Source organism: Podarcis liolepis, assembly GCF_965112155.1.
Source record: "Podarcis liolepis genome assembly, chromosome: 10".
NCBI classification, from domain to species: domain Eukaryota; kingdom Metazoa; phylum Chordata; class Lepidosauria; order Squamata; family Lacertidae; genus Podarcis; species Podarcis liolepis.
In genome coordinates, this window is record NC_139562.1 from 72,295,677 (window position 1) to 72,315,477 (window position 19,801).

General features: G+C 44.1%; 1 protein-coding gene across 2 annotated transcripts in view; it reads left to right on the forward strand.

Moving 5' to 3' along the window:
* Window positions 1-19,801, forward strand: part of GRM3 (glutamate metabotropic receptor 3) — a 132,504-nt gene that overhangs the window by 28,517 nt on the left and 84,186 nt on the right. Inside the window, exon 1 of one of the 2 annotated variants that reach the window (XM_083464019.1) lies at window positions 16,718-17,569. The exons of the other annotated variant lie outside the window; for it this stretch is intronic. The gene's annotated coding sequence lies outside the window, so the exon portion shown is untranslated. Of the gene's footprint in view, window positions 1-16,717; window positions 17,570-19,801 lie in introns of those variants that run through there. 2 annotated transcript variants of the gene reach the window in all.

The window sequence follows — 19,801 nt, forward strand, 5'->3', positions numbered from 1 at the left end:
GATCTGCTTCAAGACCATTTTTGTTTTCTCTTCCTTCTCATTACTGCTGGTTACAGGATGGCAGTAACCCCTATTGCTTTATGCGCCAGGAGCAATAAACAGCTTCTGCAACAGATTAGTGTCTCAACTTTGGTTCTGCATTTGATCAGCCAGAACAGCTGTTCGCTAGTTGCTGTATTATGAGGCGATAGAGATTATCACTTAAATAGACATTAAAACTCATGGGGTGATCACGTCACATGTTGAAAAACAGATTTGTTTTTGCTCTTGAAAAAAGCACAAGTGTCTCACTGCTACTTAATTCAAATATACCATGAAAGCAGCAACTCTCAACTTAGATCTTGCAAGTCTGAAAGAGAAAGAAATATTTGATCTGCCACAGGCCCCTCTTAAAATCCCCCACAAATGGGGAATATTGGGCTTTGTTTTATTTTCATCCTTATGTGGGAGCATATTTAGCTTGCACAGAGAAGCCCACCCTGTGACATTCATTCTGAAGCTGGCAATTTCCAGAATGTCTGACATGCAAAAGTGGGGATGTGATAACTCATGAATGAGTCTGTGTAGAAAGCTCCTTTTCCTGGCAAAACAGAATTTTTTTACAGTTGAGATAGAAGAACTATTACAAGCTGGACTAGGAACAGGAGGGTGACTCTGGTTCATATCCCTGCTTAGCTATTGTCAGCACACAGGACATGGAGTTCAGCAGTGTATTTTAATTCTTTATTCACAAACACAACTTACAGCTTGGCACTGCCTGCTGCTCCATCGAGCAGTTGCCAGGACTGAGGGTCTCTGCCCTCTACATCCCCTGAAGACCCCTCCTACTCCGTTTCCCTAGGAGCCTTAAACTATGAGGGAGGGGCCTCAGTGCCCTTTCTTCTGCTACATGGGAAACCCTCCATGCCCTTGGAGACAAGGGGGGAGGAGAGCTCTGCAGTAGGAACAGCAAGCTCCTGGGCTGCTTCTGCAGACGCTGTCCTCTTCTCCTCTGTGAAGCCTCACCGGGCTCTTCTTGCTTGTTCCCGTCTGCTGCATCTTCAGCCTCCAGCCATCTCCCTCCGCCCTTCACTTTCTGATCTGTCCTCAGCATCCCACCACCACTCTCCTGGCTCTGAGCCTTCCGAGGCTTCCCTGTGGGGCTCCCCAACTGGTGCCTCCCCCCACTCCTCTCCAGCCAGCCAGTCCCTGACATCTATGAAGCTCACCAATAATCCTTCAGTGAGCAACCATCTCTTAACCTAACTGTGTAGATGCTTATAGGATATGGGGAGATACAGTCATTTATCCTACATTTCAACTGATAATGGCAATTAAATTTTTGAACCCGAGTTTCTTCTTGACTATGCATTGTGGCACAGCTTTTCTTGTGTGTGTAAAGTATAGCAAGTAATCAAAAGCTTCTTGCATTTGCACATTCTTGACTGGCATGCTTTGCACCTGCACATGGTCATCAGCCGACATTTGGGTGCTCCCAAAACACCATCTGCTTCTTCCCAGCTGCAATCCAAGAGACTCAGCATTGTTCAGTCATGATCCAAGTGAGCTTCTGATAGCAATGAATGCTGTGAAGAAGCATTTTGTGATAGAGCTGGAGGCTGGGGGAAGATCAGCAAGAGACGTCAGTGCACCAAGCCTGCAGTTGGACTTTTGAGTGGGGCACGTGCGTCACATGATGGTGAGTGTGAGGGTCCTGCTCTTCCACCAAGAGAACTGAAGTGGTGCCTGGTGAATGTATAAACCAGGGGGAGAAACATGATCCAGTCTACATTCTAAAGGTCAACTTACCTCATCCACATTCTCCAAAACAATATGAGAATGGAAGCACAGTTGTCCTTCAAAAGTTGCACGTCTCTGGGTTTCACAAGGCAGTTTTCCAGCCACGTAATGTGTACAAAAGGGCAAAAGTGTGTATGAAAAAGTGTTGGTGATGATCCCATACATGGCCTGATTATCAGGATCCGTGCCAGTCTGGGTTCAGGCCTGCATTTGGGACTGAATCTGCCTTGGTCTCCCTGATGGATGACATTTTTTGAGAGAAAGACAGGAGGAATGCAACCTTACTTCTTCTGCTTGACCTCATATCATTGTCCATGGTCTTCTTCTAGACTGACTCTGTGGGATGACTATCAGTGGGACCACACCATGATGGCTCCATTCCTGCCTGCAGAGTTGTATCCATAGAGTTGCCATGGGACAGTATTTTTTGATGTTTTGAATGATGTTTGTAATGATATCTTTGTTTATTTTGTTTCTTTATGTTGTATTCTGTCTTGTTACATTTTTAAAAATGTTATCCTATGGAAAACTGCTTTGCCAAAAAATTAGTATTGGGGGAAATTAAAAAACCCCCCCGTGTATATTAGGTGGAATTTTACTGAGATGCTGATAAATTTTCATTGGGACTTTTTCAAAATGCAAACTGAAGTGGAAATGTGGACAACTGAATTTAAGATTGGAAAAATGCAAAACTGAGAGAAACCAAAATTGAAAGGTTCAGCCATCCCTATCCAGGACCCAAAGAGCAACATCACATCCAAAGTCAAGAAACAGAGGAGATGGGGAGCATTGTGTGGTTCTTTGGCGCTTTGCATTTCTGAAAGCACCAATCTAAAAAGCCACATCCTCGCTGGGAGGAAAAATATGCACTCAACCCTGACACCTCCTCCTCCACATATAATAAGCTGGTATCTGTTTTTGAGTCTGTAGCATATTATAAATGGCAGTATTTTTATTCATGAGAGATTGGTCAATGAAAACTGTAAATCCTCTAGGAAAGCTTTTCCTTCTTCTAAGCCCACAATATATCCCTGAGCAGATTTTCACACTGCAGTTCTTTTCAACACTATTTCTGCCATTCCTCCAACAGAAAGCATCCCTCAGCCCTCCCCACAGTTGCACGTTCCGTAGGATCAGCAGACACTGCAAAAACTGAGCCATTGCCACGCATGACTCTGTGGCTGAAAGTGCTAACAAGGGTTTGCTTATTTACCCTGCCAGTCACACACCCCCATCGACATCTCTGAGTTTGAGTTTTATTTGAGGAAAGTGTGTGCAGGTTTACTATATTTAAAACATTTCCCCTCTCAGCATAGTTCCAGGCAGAAAATGGAACAGAATTGTTGTTGCATTCACTCAGATTTTTTGAAAAGGCAGCCACCCACAAGTTATTAATTTAGGATATTCATATCTGAGTAACTCCCTCATTTCGGGGGAATGCTAGTTTTGGAATATTGCAAATGATTCCTGCTTAACTTAGCCAGTTATTGTTTGGCTCATTACACCAGCAACAATAGATGATAACATTTCATTGCTTTTTGGACAGTGAACTAGAATAGTAATATTACTGTCAAACAATTGGCTCAGTGTTTTCTGAGCACAGCAGGGACTGTGTGCCACAGAAACAGCTATTCCACCTAAAGACCGGTCTGCAACAGTGTAGTGTCCTCTGGGGATTGTGAAGTGCAATCCCATCGCCCTCTGACCATCGGCTGCGCTGACTGGGGCTGAATGGAGTCACAGTCCACAGCATCTGAAGTGCACCAGGTTGGCTGCCCCTCATCTACAGGGGTCTATGCCGCCATCCTTCCCCAGCAAAGTGCCTTCCTGATGTTGTAGACCACAACTCCCGCCATCCCTGACCGTGGTCCATGCTGGAGGGCAGAAGGCCGGGAGAGGCTGCTCCGTGCATGGCTGGAAGGGCAACACTGGTCATCCACCGTGGTCATCCACACCTGACTCAACACATGATCCTTGAGGCTAGTGGGTTCAGCTGGAGCACTGATGCTGTCAGAACAGGATTGGGGGCGGAATTCCAGTGCCCCACTCAGTATAATGAGCAGATGATTCCAAATGCAGTGCTGCCAACTTATTGCTTTCTGTAATAAGCAAAAACATTCATGTTATCATCTAAAGAGAGGGTAGAGCATTGAATCCAGAGTCTAAAATAATGCAGAGTCTAACTGCACTATTGTGCTTGCAGGTGGAGATTAGAGTTCAATAAGCAGAAAGTAACAGCTCTGTTGACCCGGCTCAGACAGAAGGCCAAAGTCCTAATATTCCATACCCTCCAACATTTCACGGAGGAAAATGAGGAGGCTCAGGGAGATTGTACTAATTATATTAGTACACATAGTTGAATGTTTTGTGTTGTAGCTATCAGGACAGGCAGGACTGATGTGTGCACAGAAGGGAAGTTATCTGTGCTTGCGCTCTCTCTCTCTCTCTCTCTCTCTCTCTCTCTCTGTGTGTGTGTGTGTGTGTGTTTGCCTGCTACCCCAATGTCTGAGCAGTGTGAGATTCCAGGGGTTTCAGGGGTTTACCCAGGGTTCATGTTTTCTTTGACATATGCTTGATTTACTCCTTTATACAACTAGAGCTTGCAATGGAGGGGTCCAGAGCATCAATACCACAAAAGAGTCTTGTTTCTCCCAAAGACGCAGCCTTGGACTCAGGCAGAAATCAAACATTGCTCTCAAACATTGCTCTGACTCTCTCTTCGGCTTGCTGCTTTTCTTCTAGGTGACATCACTGCAAAACTCTACTCCACTCTGGCTTTCTCTGTTGAGGGATGGGGTCCCACCCATTTGCTATTTTTCAACAAGCCCCTTCACCCCCCATCACCTCACCAGGAAGCTATCTTCCCCAGCAACACCCCAAACTTATAACAACATATTTTATTAAGGAATTTCTGTACTGCCATGTAGCATCACTTTACAGGACAATTTGCAAATTTAAAAAATCAATACAAAATTATGTTCACAACTATCTATCTATCATCTATGTATCTATCTACCGTAGTTTGTGAATGTAATTATATATATATCCCATTCCACAAGCCTCCCTAAAAGGCAAAGTTAGCATAAAACAGAAACAGAGATTTGCCAATAACACCTATCAGAAAACATGGACAGATGTTGTGTGTATTATTGATGTCTTGCCTAGCCAATCTAGAGACTTCATGTATCTTGTCAATCATAGAGGCTGATGGTTGCACACCAAGAGTGATCAATTGTCCCACTCTCTCAGAAGAATATCATTCCATTAAAGAAAACAGTAAAGTTTCTGTTTATAAATTGCACCTTCCAATTTTAACCAGGGGAGCAAAGGAAGATCTCTGCAGGATGTTTAGACAGCAATACAAACAGATGGATTCTCAGTGTGTGTGGAAGCAGAAGTACACTTGCCGACATAATAAAAACAGGCTGAAGTGGAGCTTTTAGACTCACAGAAGCTGTTGCCTGTGAGCTGCGGGTGTTCTTATTTTTGCACAAATTCTCACATTAATAGGGAAATGTCACTCTGCCGCCTTGCTTGGCATGTGGCAGGTCATAGATATGATGGGATTATAAAGGAAATGTCTCCATGTGTCACTGCCCATGATAGCAGTGCACTGAACTTTATGGCATGCTCTCTTAAGAAATTGAAAACTGGTCTTTGAATTTAACCCACTGATGGCTTCTAAGTGGCTCACAGCTTGATAACGTTGCATAACCCCAATAAGCAAAGCATGCATCTCAATGCATCCAAAAGCACCTTAAAGAAAATATGTAAAGTAGGTCATCCGTATGGGAGGTTTGTGAGGCTAGGAAGGGAAATATTGTATTGCCAGCTTGTTGTGTTTGAAAGAGAGAAAACTGGAAACAGCTTGAATGCTCACAGAGTATCAGACTATAGCAGCCGCCTAATGCTGACTTGAGTAAAAAGCAAAATGGATCGGATGATATTGGTAACATAATCAGTTACCATGAAGCCAGAAATCCCCATGAGAGAATGAGCACAGCAGTGTCCAAGTTTTGACTTGAAATTTTCCATTTGGATCATCATAAGAAAGCCTTTGCCAACTGGATGCCCCACAGACAGTGGAGGCTGCTCCACTGCTCCTACTAGTTGAAATGTTAAGCAAAAGTTTCTACTCCCTCCCTCCCTCCCTCCCTCCCTCCCTCCCTCCCTCCCTCCCTCCCTCCCTCCACCCAGCAAACAAATCTCAGTGTCAGACTCTTTCCTGTTCCATATGTCCTTGCATAATCCATTGAATTTAGAGATGTTTAGAGGGCATTGTCGGCCAGAAGGTGTCAAAGAAGGACAGAACTTTTTTCATGTATGCAACTACAGCAGCAAGAATACTCATCGCAAAATATTGGAAGACACAAGATCTTCCCACACTGGAAGAGTGGCAGACGCAATTGATGGACTATATGGAACTTGCTGAAATGACGGGCAGAATCCGAGATTTGGAAGAAGAATCAATGGAAGAGGACTGGAAAAAATTTAAGGACTATTTACAAAAACACTACAAGTTGTATGAATGTTAAGAATTTGCATGATTTGGAAATTTCAGCTTCAGCAACTAGATTTGGTGAACTGGAAATTAAGCTATAAGTAAGACAAGGTGGAAACTTAAAGTAATATTATTATGTTTATTTTAAGGTATAAGTAATTGAGAAAAAGTACTTTGAATCCAGAAATATAATATTTGAAAGATACAGTAAGGTATGAAACAAGGTAATAATTTGCTGATATTTTTATTGTAAAGAACGCAGGGTTTGGGAGATGTGGGGAAGTCCAGTTGGATATGTAAAAATGGTTCTGAAAGTTGGATTTTTTTCTTTTCTTTCTTTGTTTCTTTTCTTCTTTTCTATGTATCCTATATTTCTGACTTTGCATCTGAAAATGTAATAAAAATATTTTTTTTAAAAAAAATTAGAGATGTTTCTTCTAGGGACATGGCTTTCATACTCCCAGTTTCTGGACAGCCTGCAGCCAATGTCAGTTCAAAAAGTTTGGCCAGAAGCTCCCAACTATCTGTCTCATGCAGAAACATTTTGTTTTCCCTGCCCTCCCTCTGTAAAGGTAAAGGGACCCCTGACCATTAGGTCTGAGGCTCATACTAAACATGTTTCCCCTTCTCAAGTCTGCAAAAGAAGGCTGTGGTTTTTGAGTACTTCTTGATGCTAATAGTATGGCTGGGCGATATCAACATTTTCAACATACTGATATATCACAAGCTAAACATTGCAATATGCTGATATATAATGACGTCTGAAATAAGGATGGCAGTATGTAGAGACATCAGCTGGCTTCACGGTTTTTTCCTGCATTGTGATTTTTGCTGGCACCTGCTCTGGTGATTTGCTGCCTGCAGGAGGCAGGGGAGAGCTGAGCTGGCAGAGTTAGCAGGAGTTAGCAGGGGCTGCAGGAATCAAGAGAAGCATTGCCTGGCTTTACGGTTTTCCCCACATTAAGTTAAGAGTAGCTTTCTCAGCTTGTAATTTTGCAAACACATGGCCCATGCTTGGAGTAAGAAACTGGCCTGTGTTCAGAGCATGGGTAGGAAAACTAAGGCCCGGGGGCTGGATCCGGCCCAATCGCCTTCTAAATCTGGCCTGTGGACAGTCTAGGAATCAGCATGTTTTTACATAAGTAGAATGTGTGCTTTTATTTAAAATGCACCTCTGGGTTATTTGTGGGACATAGGAATTCATTCCTCCCCCCGCACAAGGTCTGAGGGACAGTGGACCACGCCCTGCTGAAAACGCTTGCTGACCCCTGGTTCAGAGCATCAGTAAAGGCAGAGTTATCATGCATATAGAAGAACAAGTCTTGCTGAAGCAGCAGCAGCATGGCTTCCACAATGGTAAGTCCTACCAAACTAACTTTTAGGCTTCTTTGAGAAAGTCGATAAGGAGTGATCCATTAGATATTGCATATTTATGCTTTCAAAATTACGGTATTTTAATAAAGTCTCTCACCAAGGTCTCCTCAGTAAGCTGAGCAGTCATGGGATAAAAAGAGTAATTGGTTAAAGAACAGAAAGTAGAGAGTAGGAATAAATGTGTAGTTCTTCCAATGGAGGAACATATGAAGTGAAGTCTTCCAAAGATTAATTGTGGGACCTGAGCCTTTTAATTTGTGTATAAATGACCTAGAGCAGTGAGCTGGCCAGGTTTGCTGATAACAACAAATTGTTTGAGGTGATAAGAATCAGAAGAGGTTTAAAGAGTTCAAAAACAATCTCCAAACTGGGCAAATAAACAGTATGGCAAAGCCAATTCGTCCTATGGAACTGTAAATACATATACTTTGGTGCATAATAATAATAATAATAATAATAATAATAATAATAATAATAACAACAATAATCCTAAATTTGCATATGTACAAATGGGATCTGAACTGGAGGAGACTGCCCAGGAAAGAGACCTGGGACTCATAGTGGTTACCTTGATGAAGATGTCAACCCAGTGTGTAGCAGCTGTGAAAACAGAAAATTCCATGTTAAGAAACATTCTCAAAGAAATAGAAAAGGATATTGCCTATAACATAATGCCATTAAACAATCCAATGGTGAAACTGCACTTGAAATGCTGTGTTCGGTTCTGATCTCTGCACCCCCAAAAGAGATATTGCACCGCTGGAAAAGTCTCAGAAAATGGCAAAGGAAAAGACTGTGGGGCTGGAACATCTCCCCTTTGAGGAAAAGCTGCAACATTTGGGGCTTTTTAATTCAGAAAAAGGGTGAGGCAGTGGAGACGTGACAGGTGCATAGCATTAATGTTTGGTGTAGAGAAAGTGGACAGAGAGACATTTTACTTCCTCTCTCAAAATACTAGAAACAAAGTTCACTCAGTAAAGCTGAATTCTGAAAGATTTAGGACACACACCAAAAAGTACTTCTTCATACAATCTATAAATTATGGAATTTGCTACCACAGGATGTAGTGGTGGTGATCAGTCTGGAGAGCTTTAAAAGGAGTTTAGACAAATTGATGGAAGATACAACTTTCAATGTAATAATGGCTCTGTACTACTTGCGATATTGGAGGTCGTGTGCCTCTGAATACAGGAGACTGGGGAGCCCAGGTGGAGAGCACTCTTTGTGTCCTGCTTTTGGGCTTCCCATAATAGGACTCACGCTGGCCACTGTGAGAACAGGATACTGGACCAGATAGGCCTTTGATCTGATCAAGCAAGCAGGGCTCTTTGGGTCTTATGAACCTGGTGGATCTTGCAAGGCAGGACAGGAGTAACAACCAGCAGAGTTTTTTCACAGCTTAGTGGGTGCAGCAGAACAAATTAAAAAAAATATCACACACTGCTCCCCAAGTCCAACAACAAAACACTCTAACACCAAAGCCAACGTATAGAATGGTCAGATCTAGAAGAAGAAGAAGAAGAAGAGTTTGGATTTGATATCCCGCCTTTCACTCCCCTTCAGGAGTCTCAAAGCGGCTAACATTCTCCTTTCCCTTCCTCCCCCACAACAAACACTCTGTGAGGTGAGTGGGGCTGAGAGACTTCAGAGAAGCGTGACTGGCCCAAGGTCACCCAGCAGCTGCATGTGGAGGAGCGGAGACACGAACCCGGTTCCCCAGATTACGTGACTCCCGCTCTTAACCACTACACCACACTGGCTCTCAATAGACTAGATAGATAGACTATAGATAGATAGACTATATCTACGTCATGTAGTCCTACTCAGAGTAGACCCACTGAAGTTAATGAAAGTGACTAACCTAGGTTTATTCACTTCAATAGTCAGAATAGACTCATCGGACAGAACTGACTCGTCCTGCTCAGAATAGATGAATTTGGAACTTGGCTGACTACAACTCGGGGGGTCTAGAGGCCAAGCAAAAGTAAATATGGTTTACAGAAGAATAAACCACGGTGAGATAACACTTGTTTATTTAACCAAGGAGGAAATGACACATTTTCAAGTGTTACAGTAATTTCAGAACAGATCAGCAGGCCATTGGTCCCAGCCAGAGAATTATATAAGGAATTTTACTTTGAGTTCTGTAATAGAATTTCTTCTGTTCACTGGCGGATGATGTGAAAAATGTTATCGCGAAGCTGCAGTGACACATTAGAAACTAATATGGCGTTTAATCAACTGCAATATAAACCCATTATTTCAGTCATGGCAAGCTTATGAAAGGAAATCATTCCCATCAAAACACTTTAAGTTCCCCTTGATTTACACTTCAATGTGGATTGAAAAAGTTTTTTTAAAAAATCTTTACACCCTTTTTTACTACGCTGATTGTGTACATAGAAAAAGGTAATTAAGGATGTTAAAGGGTAACAACTATTTCATGCTATGTGATCTTGAATATGATGAACCCTTCTTGAAATGTTGATCTAGCTTCCCTAAGGATGAGTCAGTCTATCGTGCATTTGCAGTCATTGATTTTTCTGCAGTAGCGTGGGAAATTCTGTCATCCCACCCACAGGTCTACATCAGTGGTGTAGGGCTGAGATGGCAGTGTTGGGGACATTACACACGGAAGGCCAGTCATTTCATGGTGTTTGTTGACACATCTGCAAACCATGACCCACATTGTAACAGCTAAATGACATTACATTGCAGATTCCTTGAAATTGCCCTTTCTTTTCTGCTTTTTCATTCAGCTGTGGGTGGCTGTGGTCATGCAGAGCGAAGCCTGTGCGATGGGGAACCTGTGGTTTTTCAGATGCTGTTGGACTCCATCTCAAGAGGTCATAGGAGTTCTAATCTAGCAACATCTGGAAAATCACAAGGTTCCCAACCCCTGGTTCATTATTTCCTGACCATGAATGTAAACACACAGACTGCAGACTACATGGGAGGAGTTTATCCACGTTGGTCGCAACTCTTATGAACCGCCGCTAGAGCTCTGAAAGTTGCAATTAAGTGGTGTTTAATGACAGATTTATTTATCTGCTGTCTATCTCTGCTGTCAGAGATGACAAGGGATTAATTTCCAGAAGCTCTAGAGTGGATTGTTCACCAACAGGATAGAAAAATTCTATCGGGTGAGTGATCTGGGAGTGGGAGAAAATTTCAGCATTCCCAAGCACCACTTAAGATGCTGGAGATCAATCCAACAAAAAGATTTGCCACTTCTCCGATCCTTCTATTTTCTCTTTAACTATCTTTGAAACTACACCTATAAATTAATTGGGAAGTTATCTATGTGTCAGTTTAAGTGCTTGTGCAAAATATGACCTGAGGACTGACTCAAGTTATTAGTGATGGTGCTCAGGAGAACATAAGCAAAAAGCTCGATGTGAATTATAAATCAATGAAATATAGACACAGACAGGAGATTCTCTATCTCTGAAAAGTTTTCTATTGGGGTTGTTCTGTGGTGCTTTTCAGCCTTCCTTGTTAAGATTTATGCCACTGGTAAGAAAAATGGTGTGTGTGTGTGGCAGGGGGAGATTGGAATTCTAAGCATTCCAAGGACACACCATTTAACTGTGAGAGGACTGGACTACGAAAGTAAAGGTACCCCTGCCCACACGGGCCAGTCGTGTCCGACTCTAGGGTTGTGCGCCCATCTCACTTAAGAGGCCGGGGCCCAGCGCTGTCTGAAGACACTTCTGGGTCACGTGGCCAGCGTGACGAAGCTGCAACTGGCGAGCCAGCACCAGCGCAGCACACAGAGGTCAAGGTCAAGGTCGTTTTGAAGTGTGATCCTGTCCTCTGGGGTGTTAGCCACCCCTCCCAATTTGGTGTCATCTGCAAATTTGATCGGGATGCCCTTGAGTCCATCATCCAAGTCGTTGATAAAGATGTTGAATAAGACCGGGCCCAAGACAGAACCCTGTGGCACCCCACTAGACACTCTTCTCCAGGATGAAGAGGAACCATTGATGAGCACCCTTTGGGTTCGGTCGGTCAGCCAGTTATAAATCCACTGAGTGGTAGCATAGTCAAGACTGCATTTTACCAGCTTCTTTACAAGAATATCATGGGGCACCTTGTCAAATGCCTTGCTGAAATCAAGGTAGGCTACATCCACTGCATTCCCTTCATCTACCAGGCTTGTAATTCTGTCAAAAAACAAGATCAGGTTAGTCTGACATGACTTATTTTTCAGAAATCCATGCTGACTATTGGTGATCACAGCATTCCTTTCTAGGTGCTCACTGACTGTTTGCTTAATGATCTGCTCCAGAATCTTCCCTGGTATTGATGTCAGACTGACTGGGCGATAATTATTTGGGTCCTCTCTTTTCCCCTTTTTTGAAAATAGGGACAACATTTGCCCTCCTCCAGTCTGCCGGGACTTCGCCTGTTCTCCAGGAATTCTCAAAGATGACTGCCAGTGGTTCTGAGATCACATCTGCCAGTTCTTTTAATACTCTTGGATGCAGTTCATCTGGCCCTGGAGACTTGAATACATCTAAACTGGCCAAGTATTCTTGTACTGTCTCCTTAGTTATTCTGGGCTGTGTTTCCTCTGCTGAATCATTTGCTCCAAATTCTTCAGGTCGGGCATTGTTTTCTTTATCGGAGAAGACTGAGGCAAAGAAGGCATTGAGGAGTTCAGCCCTTTCTGTGTCCCCTGTTTGCATTTCACCATCTTCTCCTCTGAGTGAGCACAAATCGCAGCACAAATAGGATGGCAGCAGCCCACTCATTAAAAATCAGTTCCCACTCACTCACATATCATAAAAGTTACCGCACTTCTAGAAATCAAGCAGAATTGAGTGCTCATTTTGACGTTAACTGTTTCCGGGGGGGGGGGTCAGTTTGCAACCCTGTTAACTAGAAAAATCACAGGAATGTTGCACTGTAAATTCTCCATTTACTGGAGAGCCAGTGTGGTGTAGTGGTTAAGAGCAGTGGTCTTGTAATCTGGTGAACCGGGTTCGCTTCCCCACTCCTCCACATGTAGCTGCTGGGTGACCTTGGGCTAGTCACACTTCTCTGAAGTCTCTCAGCCCCACTCACCTCACAGAGTGTTTGTTGTGGGGGAGGAAGGGAAAGGAGATTGTTAGCCGCTTTGAGACTCCTTAGGGTTGTGATAAAGCGGGATGTCAAATCCAAACTCCTCCTCCTCCCCCCATGGTTTTTCAAGATAACACCACACAAAATTTGGGGTGATATCCTTGCTTGAGGTTCTTCTCCACCATTTCAAATTCAGTGAGGCATGGCAATATATTGATCAAAGAGCAAAAGAGCCATAATTCAAAAGGTACCACAAGTACAAAAGGAATGTGAGAAAATGCTAGCACAATAACTGGTCAGATGAACACATTAAACCCCACATCTGAATGCAGCCACACTCATTCACTGCATTCTGCAGATGATACTCCCCCCCGCCCCCGTTGGGAGCCTCCTGCCTGGGGGAGGGGGCAGGACCAGAGCCAAAACTGGGTGGAGAACCCTCTTTGCCCCACCCCTCTCTTCATCCACCCCAGAGCTGCCCCAAGACATTGTGCTACCTGAGGCAAAGGACAAGATAATGACTTACACCTATTCCATGTGCTCCTACAGACTCCGCAGGCAGCTGAATCTCCTTTCAACACTGGCAATGGGATAACATTCCCCCACTCCACTAGTAGACAACAGTCTATGGGGTGCATAGCAGTCCTGGGCACACATATCTTTGGCCAGAGGGCTAGGCAGGAGTTGTTGGTGTGGCCTGCTGCTGCCGCACAAAAGGGCATTGCTTCACCTTGCCCAATGAGGGCCAGCCCTGTGCCCCTAGGATTGTCCCCCAGTTTTCTCCCTTCTTTTCCACCTGTACGAACACAAAAAATAGAGCAGCAGGTTGCCCCCACCCCCATGGATCTGAGAACATGAAGAAACACTCAGAAGTGCCAAAGTATGCATTGTATTTGTTATGGATAGATATATATATATGGCTGCCCCATGGCAACTGACCCCTCCTTTCTGCTGCATTATTTGAAATGTCTTTGCAAGAAATTTCTTCCCAATGCAGTGGTACCTCTGGTTATGTACTTAATTTGTTCTGGAGGTCCGTTCTTAACCTGAAACTGTTCTTAACCTGAAGCACCACTTTAGCTAATGGGGCCTCCTGCTGCCCCCGCACTGCCATTGTGTGATTTCTGTTCTAATCCTGAAGCAAAGTTCTTAACCCGAGGTACTATTTCTGGGTTAGCAGAGTCTGTAACCTGAAGTGTATGTAACTTGAAGCGTATGCAACCCGAGGTACCACTGTAATTATTTTGATACGCAGCTCAACTGTTCTCTGGATTCTCAAATGTTCATACAATATTTATCTAAGATATTTCATTTCAATATTTGATAACTGACAAAGGATGCCATTTCATAGGTGTTAGTACCCAGTGGTTGGAATCCAATATTATATAGCATCTGATATCACTATGAATTTCTGGGCCAGAGGCAATCTGAGGTGAGGCAAGGAGAGAGGCATGGTCAGTATTCACAAATGTTAGGTAGAGAAGGGAGCCCATAGATAGGGGGAAAGCTCTCTTGGGCAGCATTCTTATGGAAAATGCAATACATATTCTGGCCCAAATGAAAATGCTGGACTGAACATGAAATGCTTCAGTGTGCATTGGCCCTCATGGTGAAAACTGTGTGGCATAAACCCAAGACTTGCTCCTCTATTATGCAACACAATTATCCTTGCTAATTTGACTGATTCTTCTTATTCTATTAAATCAATTCTTAGAAAACCATCTCTGAACCCAACCACTATGGGCAATTATCACCCAGTCTCAAATATTCCATTCCTGGGCAAGGTGATTGAGTGGGTGGTCACTGAACAACTCCAGGCATGCCTGGAGGATGCAGAAAGTTTGGATTCCTTCCAGTCGGGTTTCAGACCCCATCATGGAAGCTGCCTTAGTTGTGCTGGTCAATAATCTCCAGTGGGCTTGGGACAGAGGTGAAAGCTGTTTCCTGGTTCTGCTGGATCTCCCAGTGGCTTTTGATACTGTCGAGGACAGTATCCTGCTGGACCGTCTTGAGGGGCTGGGAGCTGGGGGCACTGTCATACAGTGGTTCCGCTCCTTCCTCCCGGGCCGTGTTCAGAAAGTGGTGGTGGGGGATGAGTGTTTAGACCCCTGGGCTCTTACTTGTGGGGTGCCTCAGGGCTCTGTCCTCTCCCCCATGCTTTTTAACATCTACATGAAGCCACTGGGAGAGATCATCAGGGGGTTGGGCTGGGTGTTTAGCACATGGGTGCTACATGTTGTTTAGGTGACTGTGCTATAATTTATAGTATTGGAATGTGGGTTCTTTGGTATGTTGTTATATTTGCTGTTGTTTTGCTATGGTATTATGAAATGTTTTTGGAGTGTTTGTTTGATGCCCAGGCAGCATCCCTATTTCATAGAATCATAGAACTGTAGAGTTGGAAGGGATCCCGAGGGTCATCTAGTCCAACCCCCTGCAATTCAGGAATTTATTTCTTCTAAGCCACTTTGAGCACAAATTTGTGTGTGTGTGAGTGTGTGTGTGAGAGAGAGAGAGTGTGTGTAAAAGTGGCATACAAATAAAATGCATGAATGTCGGCAGGGAGGGAGAGAATCAGGGCAAAGAAGCCCTGTGTGGGAGCATCTATGGAGTGACAGAGTTAGAATGGAAATGATTCTGGTAGGTTTAGGAAATGAAGAAAATGAGTTGCATTCTGTCATCCTTAATGACAGAAAGTTTATCACTGCAATGTTGTGTGTGTGTGTGTGTGTGTGTGTGTGTGTGTTTTTTAATATGAAGAGCTTTATAAACATTTAAAACAAATAATTGAAATAAATATACCATATATTTGTCGAGCAGGATATGAACTCTCTCTCTGTATGTGTGTGGTTTGGAATGAAATATGTTGTTCTGCTGCCCTTTGGTGATAAATAAACACTTCTTTTTTGATTGCCAAGATCACTGCAGGGTTATTTCCAAAGTTTTTTAGAGTAAAGAAGAAACCAAATTTATTTCTCTTTACAACATCCCCTAATTTTGGCTCCACATAAGGCACTTCCTTGTTGCTTCCAAGCCTTTTTGCCCCTTCTTTTACGAAATGCTTCTCGATATTTAATGGCAAGCGTGTCTGCCAACAAAGCACATGCTAGTTCTATGAGACAAATTGTCAAATTATCCATTGCTTGGGTTTGGGTCGAGTCTTGTGCACTCCTGTATTTCACTCTTCATGATTTATACAGGTTGGTTTTAGTGAGGACTTTAATTTATGGTTTTCTCCTGTTGCATGCTGCCTTGGGGGGATTTTTAATTTTGAAAAGTAGGATATAAATAAATGTATTTTCCCTAGATGCATCCATAGCTAGCTCTCAAATGATATTGTACCCGTACAGAGTTGGACCACTGCCCCCAAGGTTTTTTGGGAGAGGGCGGCTGAATTATCTTCATTCTAACCTCAGTTTTCACCTCCATGTGTTGAAAGACAATGAGCTTCCTAACACCTGGCTGTTCTGGTACAAGTCCTTCAGTTTTCTCATATATATATATATATATATATATATATATATATATATATATATAAAGTTATACTGTATTAATAATAACTATAAACCTGTATGTATAATACTGTGTACAATACCTAATATATTAAATATCCTAAAAGATTCTTAATTTTTATCATCATGATTATTTCACCTCCCCCCCCCCTTTCACTCCCCTGTTGATTGTCAGAGAACATAAGCACACTTTATTAAAGGCACATTTTAAATTCCAAGCCAAACTGTCATTAAGATCAATGAACCACAGTGAGGAGTTTGTGAATGGCTGTTTCTCAGAATAGAGACAATAGGAGAATCTAAGTTGAGATACCACCCCGGACAGAAGCAGGCAGAGGCAGCGGATAATGACCCTGATTTTGCATTCCAGCCTCTCTCTGTCCTCCCCGCCCCCGCCCCCCCCCCCAACACCACCCAGCTCCCCCAAGCCAGTGGGTCTTGTCTACCTATCGCTGCGGGAAAGATGCAAACAACAGGCTGCAGCATCCTGAGCGGGGAAGGGAAACGGGCGCGTCTCCCTCTCCGCCCGGCCCAATCACAGAGCATCCCGCGGAGATTGATGAGGGCGTTGCTAGGAGACGGCCGCGTCTGGTCCTCCAGAAGCAGGGACCGGAGGGGCTGGGGCTCTTGCCCGGGCGGCAAGTGGAGTTAAACAGCCGAGGGGGACAGGCGCGCATCAAAGTCTGCCTCGCCAGGGCTGTCACTCCAGAGCAGAAGCAACACGGGGCTGCAGCGGGAGGGAAGGCAGATTTAGACCTCTCAAGGGCTACCTGCCGGTTTCAGCTGCTGGCCATGCGAAGTTAGCCCCATGTCCATCCTGCTAGCCCAATCCTAGGCAAGCGAGCAAGGGGGGGGGGGTCGCCCGGAGCTCTGGATTTGGGGGGGGGGGCAGAGTGTGTGTGTGAGAGAGAGAGGCGATAGGTTTGGAAGGGAGAAGCAGTCCCCAGATGCGGGGCTGCAGCAAAGCGCATCACTTGGGGACAGTGAAACTTCTCCGATTTGGGGCAGTGTGGGGAAGGGTGGCGCGTGGAGGAGGAGGAGGGCTTGGGAAAGGGGGCCGATCTCCGCTGCGCGCTGCCTCTTCCCGACGCCCCCTGGCCCCCACCCGTCTCCGCTCACGCCAGCCTTGATGCCCAGAGGGGCGGGGGGTCAGGGGGAGGAGGAGGAGGAAGAGGAGGAGGACCACCTTCCCCAAGGAAGAGGGTGCGGGCATTTCCCCGGGGTGCCTCCACATCTCTTTCGGATCTCTAAGGACGCCCGCCCGCCCGCGCTATGGTGACGATGTGGAGGACCAGAAGTGCAGCCGCCGCCAGCCAGCGTCGCCCGCCAGCGCCAGGTAAGGCGACATCCTCCGCCTCCTCCTCGGGAGAAGCTGCCCAGGACCGAAAGCGGGCGAGGGCGGCAGGGGGAAAGTTTTCGGCGCAAGGGCTCGCTCGGGAAGCGTCGTGGTGTCTTCGGGATAAGCTGGGCCAGCAGCCCAGGCGAGGAATGACTGAATCCGAAGGGGATCCGCGCAGAGAGAAAGCGAGAGCTCAGGAGCCCTCCAGGAGGAAGGTGGAGCCCTATGCAGTGGCTCCCCAAATATTATTATTTATAATAATTACTATTATATATGCCTTTGGAATAGAGAAGGTGTTGTGGTTAAGGATTGCTGAGCAAGCGGGTGGGCTGGATGTCCCCCAAGACCCCCTCCAAGACTCTAATCCTCTATGATGGACTTCATGTTCTGGGCCAAGTGTGGTTTGACTCTGGATTCGCATGCCTGGATGGTCAGCGTTGGTCTGCTCCTCCCGGGAAGTGTTCGAACTTCGTATGCAGGGGATGGGCAAGTGGGAAAGGGTTTGCAGCAGCAGAGCATCTCCAGGGACCTGGCCCTCCTGCAGTGGGGAAGAGAGCAGAGAAGCAGGGGCTGGAAATCCGGCTTGTTTTATTTCCTGGGTGTAAACGGGAGCCTTCAAAAGATGTAGCAGGTGTGAGCCCTCTTGTTCTCTCTTGACCTCTTCCTGCATGCCCCAAATAAAAAAGAGAGCAAGGAGAGAGAAATCTGAGAGAAGCAAATGGCATGATGAGACTTGCAGCCAAGAGGGCTTTACTTGTTTGTTTGTTGCATGAGGTTTTTGGCTCTTAAATCTGATGGCCAATAACAAACAGAATTTCCTCCTTAAAGGCAAAGCAAGAGTGAAATTTTAGAGATTCAGAACACAGAAATGGCCAGGTATAGTGGTTAGAGATCTAAACATTTTGGGGACAATCTGCCAGGAGGTGCTGTGCAAGCCCCACTGAATGCTCCTGCAAAGCTCCCATTTATTTCCAGGAGACTTGCATGAGAGAACTTCCTGTTAGGTTGAGCTGTCAGAGTGTGTTCATTATTTTATGTAAAACTGTCAGTCCTCAGACAGGGGGGCCAAAACAGAAGATCACCTTCGGTTCCTTGTTCCCATTGTGATTCCATAGTCACCAATATTCTAGGTCAACCTACCCAAAGCACATTTGTTTAGTTATGAAACTATAGCCCAATCCTCATTTATATCTTTCTTTTCACTGTTTTCTCTGTTGGCAAGACCTTTCTCATTTTATACTCATTTTTGTATGTTTTGTGTATATGCATATTCTTTTTATGCTTGCTATAGAAGTTATCTTTGCCTTTGGAATGTGGGTCATATGTATATATTTAGCACTATACATAGTTTATGTCAGTTATTTTCCACACCTTTTAATTTACTGTGTGCATTTTAATTTCAAGTCTATTTGCTTAATAATTTTACTGTTTGTACCAATTTCAGAGGAATGGGGTGGAATCCAGGACTTAGCTTTAAAATGTATTTATCTAAGAAAAGCAATTGTAGCTCTGTGTTTTTTTAATCTTTAAGAAATGCATTTAACTGAATTGGTAGGGAAGTGATCAAATTTTAGTTTTAAAATACCTTTCTTGGCAGAATGTAAAGTCAAACAGCATAAGGACACTGACTTAGCCTGAATTTCCACTCATACAATCCCTTGGTTGGTTAAATATTCATGAAAACAATTTGCAAGGTGTAGAAGTCACCTGACCAAATATATTGTCACAGAACAATGGCTGTACATTTTGAGGATATTCCTCTCTCTTCTGCATGAATGATATTGCTTGCTGCTTGCATGTTTTGATCCAGGCAATCAGAGTAAAACCATACTATTTATTTACTCTAGACGAAGCTGCAAGTGAACACATATTAAAAAAACAAAAACAAAATCATGGTGCTTTAAAATATTTGAATATAATCTTTCAGTTGTAGGGCAGATCTGTGAATATGCATGAGAAACCTTCTTGACCCATTAATTAGTGGGTGATCAGAGCCACAGAACTTCAATGGTGGAAGGAAACACAGCTCAGCCTTTTGTACTTCTTTGTCCATAAATATTTTACCCCTGTATCATCCATTGTACCAACTATCCAAAAACTATCAATGTTTCTGTGATCAGCTGTTGTAGAGCCACAAGAACACAAACAATTTTTCTCAAATTCTGTACCATGGAGACTAAAATAACTTAATAATACGAAAATAAAAAACTGCGGGTCTTTTAAGGTGCT